A 6372-nucleotide genomic window follows, 5' to 3' on the forward strand; every position below is an offset into this window, starting at 1 on the left:
TGGTATTACCTTTTAGCAATACTTAGAGGAAGCACATTTCTTACTTCCAACAAAACAGCACGTTTTTATGCCACTGGGGTAACAAACATTTTAAATTTATAGAGGTCTTTTATATCAGCTATTTGCCTAAGTATAAATCACTTTCACTCATTACAGGAGAAAAAACCCCATAAATATGACTTGACGTTCTTATCACCTACTCAGTTCCCAACCGAAAGATTTACTGCATTGCTCTCTGGGAAACATTCTTGTAGTTAAGGGACTCGTATAGAAAAACTCAGCTGTGAAGTAACCTTATAGATCTATCTGAGAGATGTAAGTCAAACTAGTCATCTCCATAAATCTATAGTATATTAACTGCCAGATTGCAAAGGATGGATAAGACTGCTATTGTTCACTTGACTTTGACATAACTACCATACAAACCACATTCTCCACAGAACATCGTGATCTTTGAGAGGTTTGTGGCCATCTCAATTTGCTAGAGAACAGCTTACTATTCAAAACAGAATCATTCAAGGCAGTGAATTCTTTGCTGACATAATATCTTCAGTATAATTGAAAAATTGATTTGTGTTTGCTAAATGTTATTTGCAGCTATAGTCATTACAGGTTTGTTCTAATCCCTTTGACTTGCATGACCATGGTGACCCAAGAGTCACCAATACCCTGTTTCAGGACTCACCACAGAGATTTTTTCCACTGGGATGTCCCCAGTTTTGTAAGAGTATGCGTTTACTTTGCATTATTCCTGCTCCTCTTTGGGAAGGGTCACGCTGCTCGTTGGAAAAGCAGTCTGTGAACTCTCTTCAGCATAGGAAATTCGGTTGTGACTAGTCTTTAAGTGGCTCATACTAGTGGAAACAAAGGCAGCGGCCTGTAACAGATGGCGTACAGCCATTTTGGCAGTACAGTCAGTAATAAAGCCTCATCCCTTGCACGTCCTCTGGGAGAAACTCTGCCCCTGCGTAACTTCTTTTGAGCTCAGCACAGCATCTACCTTTAACACAGCCAAAGATAAACGGTAACTTTAGTAATTATTGAAGACAGTCAGTATTGGCAAGTCTGCTTTTTAAGTAAGTCTGAACAGGATTATTTTTCACTAAGATGAATGAGTTTGCTATTGATACTAATGGCAGTAGGATTATCTCCCCGTACACGTTGTTGCCTATTATGCATATACATACAAAGAATTCATATTGTCAAGAGGAAAAAAGCTGAAGCTAAGTATGAACAAGTCACACATGGAGAAAACTTACTTCTGAATCTGTTCATCTGACTCAGCCCATCTTTTTTTGAGTGAGCTGAATTCTTTGCCCTAGAATAAATGACAGGCTGCTAGGGCATTTTCTAAATAAGCCCTGGAAATCCTCATTGAGAGATAGAAAGCTTCCTGTGGCCCATCCTTCCTGACAGGGATTGCCATCACCAGGTCTGAGGGAGCAAAGTATGTGATGCTTAAAGCCATTTTTACTATGATTTTAATAAAAATCTCTGAAGCCTCAGGGGTTCAAGGAGACATTTCTTTGTGATGACTTCATTCCGCACACAGTAACCTGCAGCGCAGGAGCGGAACAAGCAGATGGGGGAGGTGGAAAACAATAAAGGAGAAGTTAATTCCTGCTTTACCTGTACCAAGAAAAGTCACAAGTCTATTTATGAGTTCCTTGCAAACATTCGTTGGGACTCACACTGGGTGATGCTAGGAGCCCTTGTGCAATTGTTCATGTGGCTTTTTTCAGTTAGTGGTAACAAGTTTGGGGCACAAACTTATTTCATTCCTGTCAGACTTAGACACGCATTTGTCTATGCTAGTTTTGATGTAAGAAGAGTGACTATCTTTCTTATCTTTGAACTTGGTCCCTGTCTTGACAGCTGGGGTTTTTCTCACTCTTTTGTGGTTCCCTTTCCTCCTCCTGAATTGATTCTCTGCATTTACTTCTAGTTATGCCAATTACCTGTGTGTGAATCAGATACTGAATTTATCATCATTGCAGAATACTTCCAAGGAAGACTCATCCGTTAAGATTTCTATCAAAGGTCACAGTGCAATCTATGCCTTTTGCAGAAGATCTTCTTCTCTCCAGGATGCCATGCCAGGTTTTGAATAGAGTCCATTGCTGTTCCTTTCTTTCTCAGCCTAGGTTTACCTTTCTTTATCCCAGTGTATTCTCGTCAGATGATTTTGACAAATCTTTTGACCCACAAGCAAGCATCACTGTCACAGCACAACGATGCTGACAAGAACTATGTATTTAGCCTGCTTTCTCAGGAGTGTGGCCTTCAGAAGTGTCTCAACCAACAAGTTAGCAGAGCACGTCCTGTACTTTCCCTTAGCCACCGGTGACTCTTCAGCATCACTGCCCATGAGCTTGCACATATCCACCACTAACTAAATAATTCAATGGCTGCTGAGGGATATATTGGAAAAATTCAATTAGTCTTCTGAAAAGTGTATATTAATGAGGTGTGTCTATTTATGAAACTGCTTTAATAGGCAGCAGGAGAATTGTTAAGAATTCTGCCAAGGGCAACGGGTGCAATTTATACTGTTAACAGAGGTTATCACTCACAACTAGAAGAATAAATTGGTTATCACCAGTGCACTGAATGGCTCTCTTGAAATAGGTGTGGGGAATAGAAGGGAAAATCATATCCTGATAACATTAAAGAGTCTATCAAAGACTTTGAGGCTTTTTATTAAAAACTGTAGTCAAAGCTGGTTTGCATTGTGCTCTCACTCTAGCTTAATGGTTGCAATGCTTCTCTGATCTCAGTGACATTACTAAGAAGAGGCTCAGGTTCAGCTGAGCACAGTAAGAGGCAGATTCTTTTTAGTCTCATTTACTTAAAAGTGGGCTGAAGAGAAAAAGCTGTTTACCAAGACTGATGAGAAGAGGCTACAGGAATGAAAGCTATATTCCCTCCTGTGTTCATTTGTATTACACAACTGCACAGGTTAACCATACCATCTCTGGAGGCAGTCCCCTCCACACCACAGCGATGGGCCACGGGTATCAGCGGCATGGCACAGGGGAATCTGCGCTCTGTGTGCCTGCCTGCTTTCCCTGTGCTGCTGTATGACACCCGTGAAGGGGTACCACAGTGTTGATCAGGACTTCTGTTAGATGACAAGGGTCTTGACATGCATACCCTTTACCCTTGAGTATGTACAACTGGATCAAGTCATTACTGCCCAGCTGGGCTTCCTCAGCGAGGCCAGCCTCTCTCAGAAAGACTTGGTTTCTCCCTCAGTTTGGGTTGCTTCTCCCTCAGGATGCACACAGTCAGCACAAACAGCATCTTGCTCTCCAAAATCGGGAGCCTGGGTACCTTCTCCCTGCTTGGTCATGCCTCTCCCAGGCCACGGGTGTGTTCTGGGTGGTCCTGCCATTTCTTCCCCTCCAGGCTTGGGTGCACTTCTGCATATTAAGTATGGTGTGAAGATTGTTGCCCTGTTGCAGGGTACTGGGGTGGACCTGCCACAGCTCTCCATCCTAGGCTGACTCAGCCACTACGTTTTGCAATCATTCTAACTCCTGGACATCAGTTCTGAGGACATGCTTCTGGTCATTTCTGGTTTATAACACTTGGGCCTGGTTTTCTACTGGGTGAAGGCAAGATCAGGAGCAGGTCTTGGGGCTAAACAGTGCAAGCAGTGCCTTGAGTCACATTGCACTTGATTTTTTTCAGAGAAAATGGCACAGGTGACCTAAACTCAGTCAAAGTGACTGTGAAGGATTTGGCACCTTTAACACTACACACTGAGTTATCTCTGACATTTGGGATACTCCTATGAGATGAATGAGTCTTTATAGAATTAGACTAGATATACTGCCCTTTGAAACACTGGCCAAAGTTGAAGTTAGAATTTTCAAAAATTTTTTTAACTGCTTGGCACAGGCTAGCCTGGTGTAAGAGAAGAGTATTCAAGGGAAAAGAAGATGCAAGAAGATGCATCCCATGCTGGGAAGAGGTAGGACAAAGTCAGGCCCTTCTCTACAACTCACTGGGAATTCTGTAATATTCCAGAAGGAGCCGAACCAAGACCCTAATAACAAGACTCAGCAACCCTGTCGCGAAGGAGGGAAGACACAGTCACTCAATATGAGTGATCAGCAGACTTCGTTTATTGTGCCTTACAGTCACCTTTTATGCCTTGTTATAATTAGCTCATACATATTACAAACGTTAAGCTCATTATTGGTTAGTTGCCTAAATACCAAGCCCGCCCCTAGTTTCTCTTCTGTAGTTATCTGTTCCCACCTGCAACATTCTTTTCCCACCGCAATCTTCCTGTTACTGTGTAACAAGAACAGCCAGGGATAGTGTATTTTTGCTTTACTTCAGATAAGCTGAGAGCGATGTGCATTTTTGTCCAGCCAGCTGGACTTTGTCTATGTGACCTTTTTCAGCTAGCCAGTTAACCACACAACCCAACCTCTGAAAACACCCCAACCTTTAGAAATCTCACAAAAACATTGGAATCCATATAGTTTCCAAATGTTTAAATTCTGGAAAATACAATATGTTCCTAGTGAGGCCTCCTTTATACAGTCAATTATTTTTTGTTTGAGAAAATGTCATATCCGTCTGTGGGAAAGTAAGTTGGAAATATTTACATGGGCAGTTCTGTCAAATAACCTTGATGTACCAGCTTTTACTTACTGACTCTTAGAAAGTTAAACAAAATTGTGAAGTGAATGGAGACAAATGAGTAATTTTCAAGTATCTCATACAAAAGTGATGTGGGGTGTTTGTAGAGTCATCAACATGTTGCTTTTTGGTATAAGTCAGCAGCGTGCGGATTTTTTTCTCATGCTGCATGCGCTGTTTACTGATTCATTTTAATTGCATTTCCACAGAGGATAGCAATATGCTCGCTTTCCATAGCCACTGAGCTCAGACCTAGCCCAGGCTCCTCCAGGACTTTTCCCTGCCTGTGTGATAGAGGGGCAAGGATGGCAATTTCAGATACACAAAATAAAGGTGCAGAGGGAATTCAACAGGGAAAAAAAGGCACTTACCTAAGATGATGTTCTCCCTTTATATGGTTTTTCTAATCCTCATGCAACCCAGAAGGGTCATACAACACCAGGCATGCAGCTGGACTGTGGTTTTCCTGGAGAACTAATGTCGAACTGGCAAAGTTCAAGCTCTTGAGGGGTCCAGGAGGCACACTGATGTAACCTGACAGACCTGTAGACCAGAACATTGTGCCTTCCATGTATTTTATCTGTGCCAACTAGCACTTTCCCAGGCAATTCCTGGGCATGGCTGGCTGGCAGGTAGGATGCTCCAGGTCCATACCCAAGAGCACTTTGGGTGCAATTGCCCTGTTGTGGCGGATACAAGAATTTACAAAGTATGATAGAATTTGCTCCATGACATTTGGTCTCAGCCTTCAGCAGAGGGGCCACAGACACAGTCTTTGCTTGGGGACTGCCAGAAGGATGTGTGGGAGTGTAGTTTCAGGGAAGTCTGCAGTAGCCACAGTCCTGGCTGCCTCCTCCCTGCCAGCTGCATGCTGTTGCCTCTCCCCAGACCAGCACAAACACTCCCTTCCTTCCACTGTGAGCTGGACCAGAGGGCTAATCCATGCAAAAACTAGCACTCCCCAAATTATTTGTTTTAGCTGTACCAGCTCTCCAAACTCTATCACAACTGTGTAGGGACCCCCTGCCACGTCAAGTGAAGGGTGGGAAGAGGAGTGAAACCTCCTGATCATAGACTTAGCCTAAGCTGTTGTGGAACTATACCTAAGTCATGGGTAAGATCTCAGTGCTTCTCTACCACTTCTCTTTTCAATGCTGATATGAAAACCAATTGTTTCGCAGTTCTGCTTCAGAAACAAGAAGTGGGACTCTCAGTTTCTATAAATAAAACCATGCCCTTCTTACAATAAGACATCATACTTCAAGGTTTAATTCAAAGGAAAGGGTGGCTTTTGCAAGGTCTGAAAGTTTGAAGAAATATTTTCATGGATCTTACCACATAGTGGTTACTATTGAAGCAGGGAACTTATAAAAACCAGTGGACCTAGAAAAACAGATTGTCCTGGAAAGTCCGAGTGGTCCCATACAAGAGAATAACTTGTGATGGATACTGTAAACTCATTTGGCATATGATGTTCCTTATTCCATATTTGCACAACACTTTACCAGTGAAACCTCGCTCTCTGTTGCCACATAATACCACAATATGTCACAGAGCAGCTGAACAGGCAAAGTGGGAAGGTTTCCTGCAGAAATGAGGCTAGATGGCTCCAGGGCCCTGACCACTTTTCTTTCGACTGTCACTGAAAATGTCTTTACAGGAGTCACCAAAGCTTTTGCAGCTAAGAACTTCAAGTGGGTCTAGCATCCTTGCAGG

General features: G+C 42.8%; 1 protein-coding gene across 1 annotated transcript in view; it reads right to left on the reverse strand.

Annotated features, from left to right (window-relative positions):
* GPRIN3 (GPRIN family member 3) overlaps positions 1-5421 on the reverse strand; it is a 51613-nt gene extending 46192 nt beyond the window's left edge. Inside the window, exon 1 of the mRNA XM_056342884.1 lies at positions 5028-5421. The gene's annotated coding sequence lies outside the window, so the exon portion shown is untranslated. The remainder of the gene's footprint in view (positions 1-5027) is intronic.
* Positions 5422-6372: the final 951 nt, after the last annotated feature.

This window comes from Falco biarmicus, chromosome 1, assembly GCF_023638135.1.
Source record: "Falco biarmicus isolate bFalBia1 chromosome 1, bFalBia1.pri, whole genome shotgun sequence".
In the NCBI taxonomy this organism is placed as follows: domain Eukaryota; kingdom Metazoa; phylum Chordata; class Aves; order Falconiformes; family Falconidae; genus Falco; species Falco biarmicus.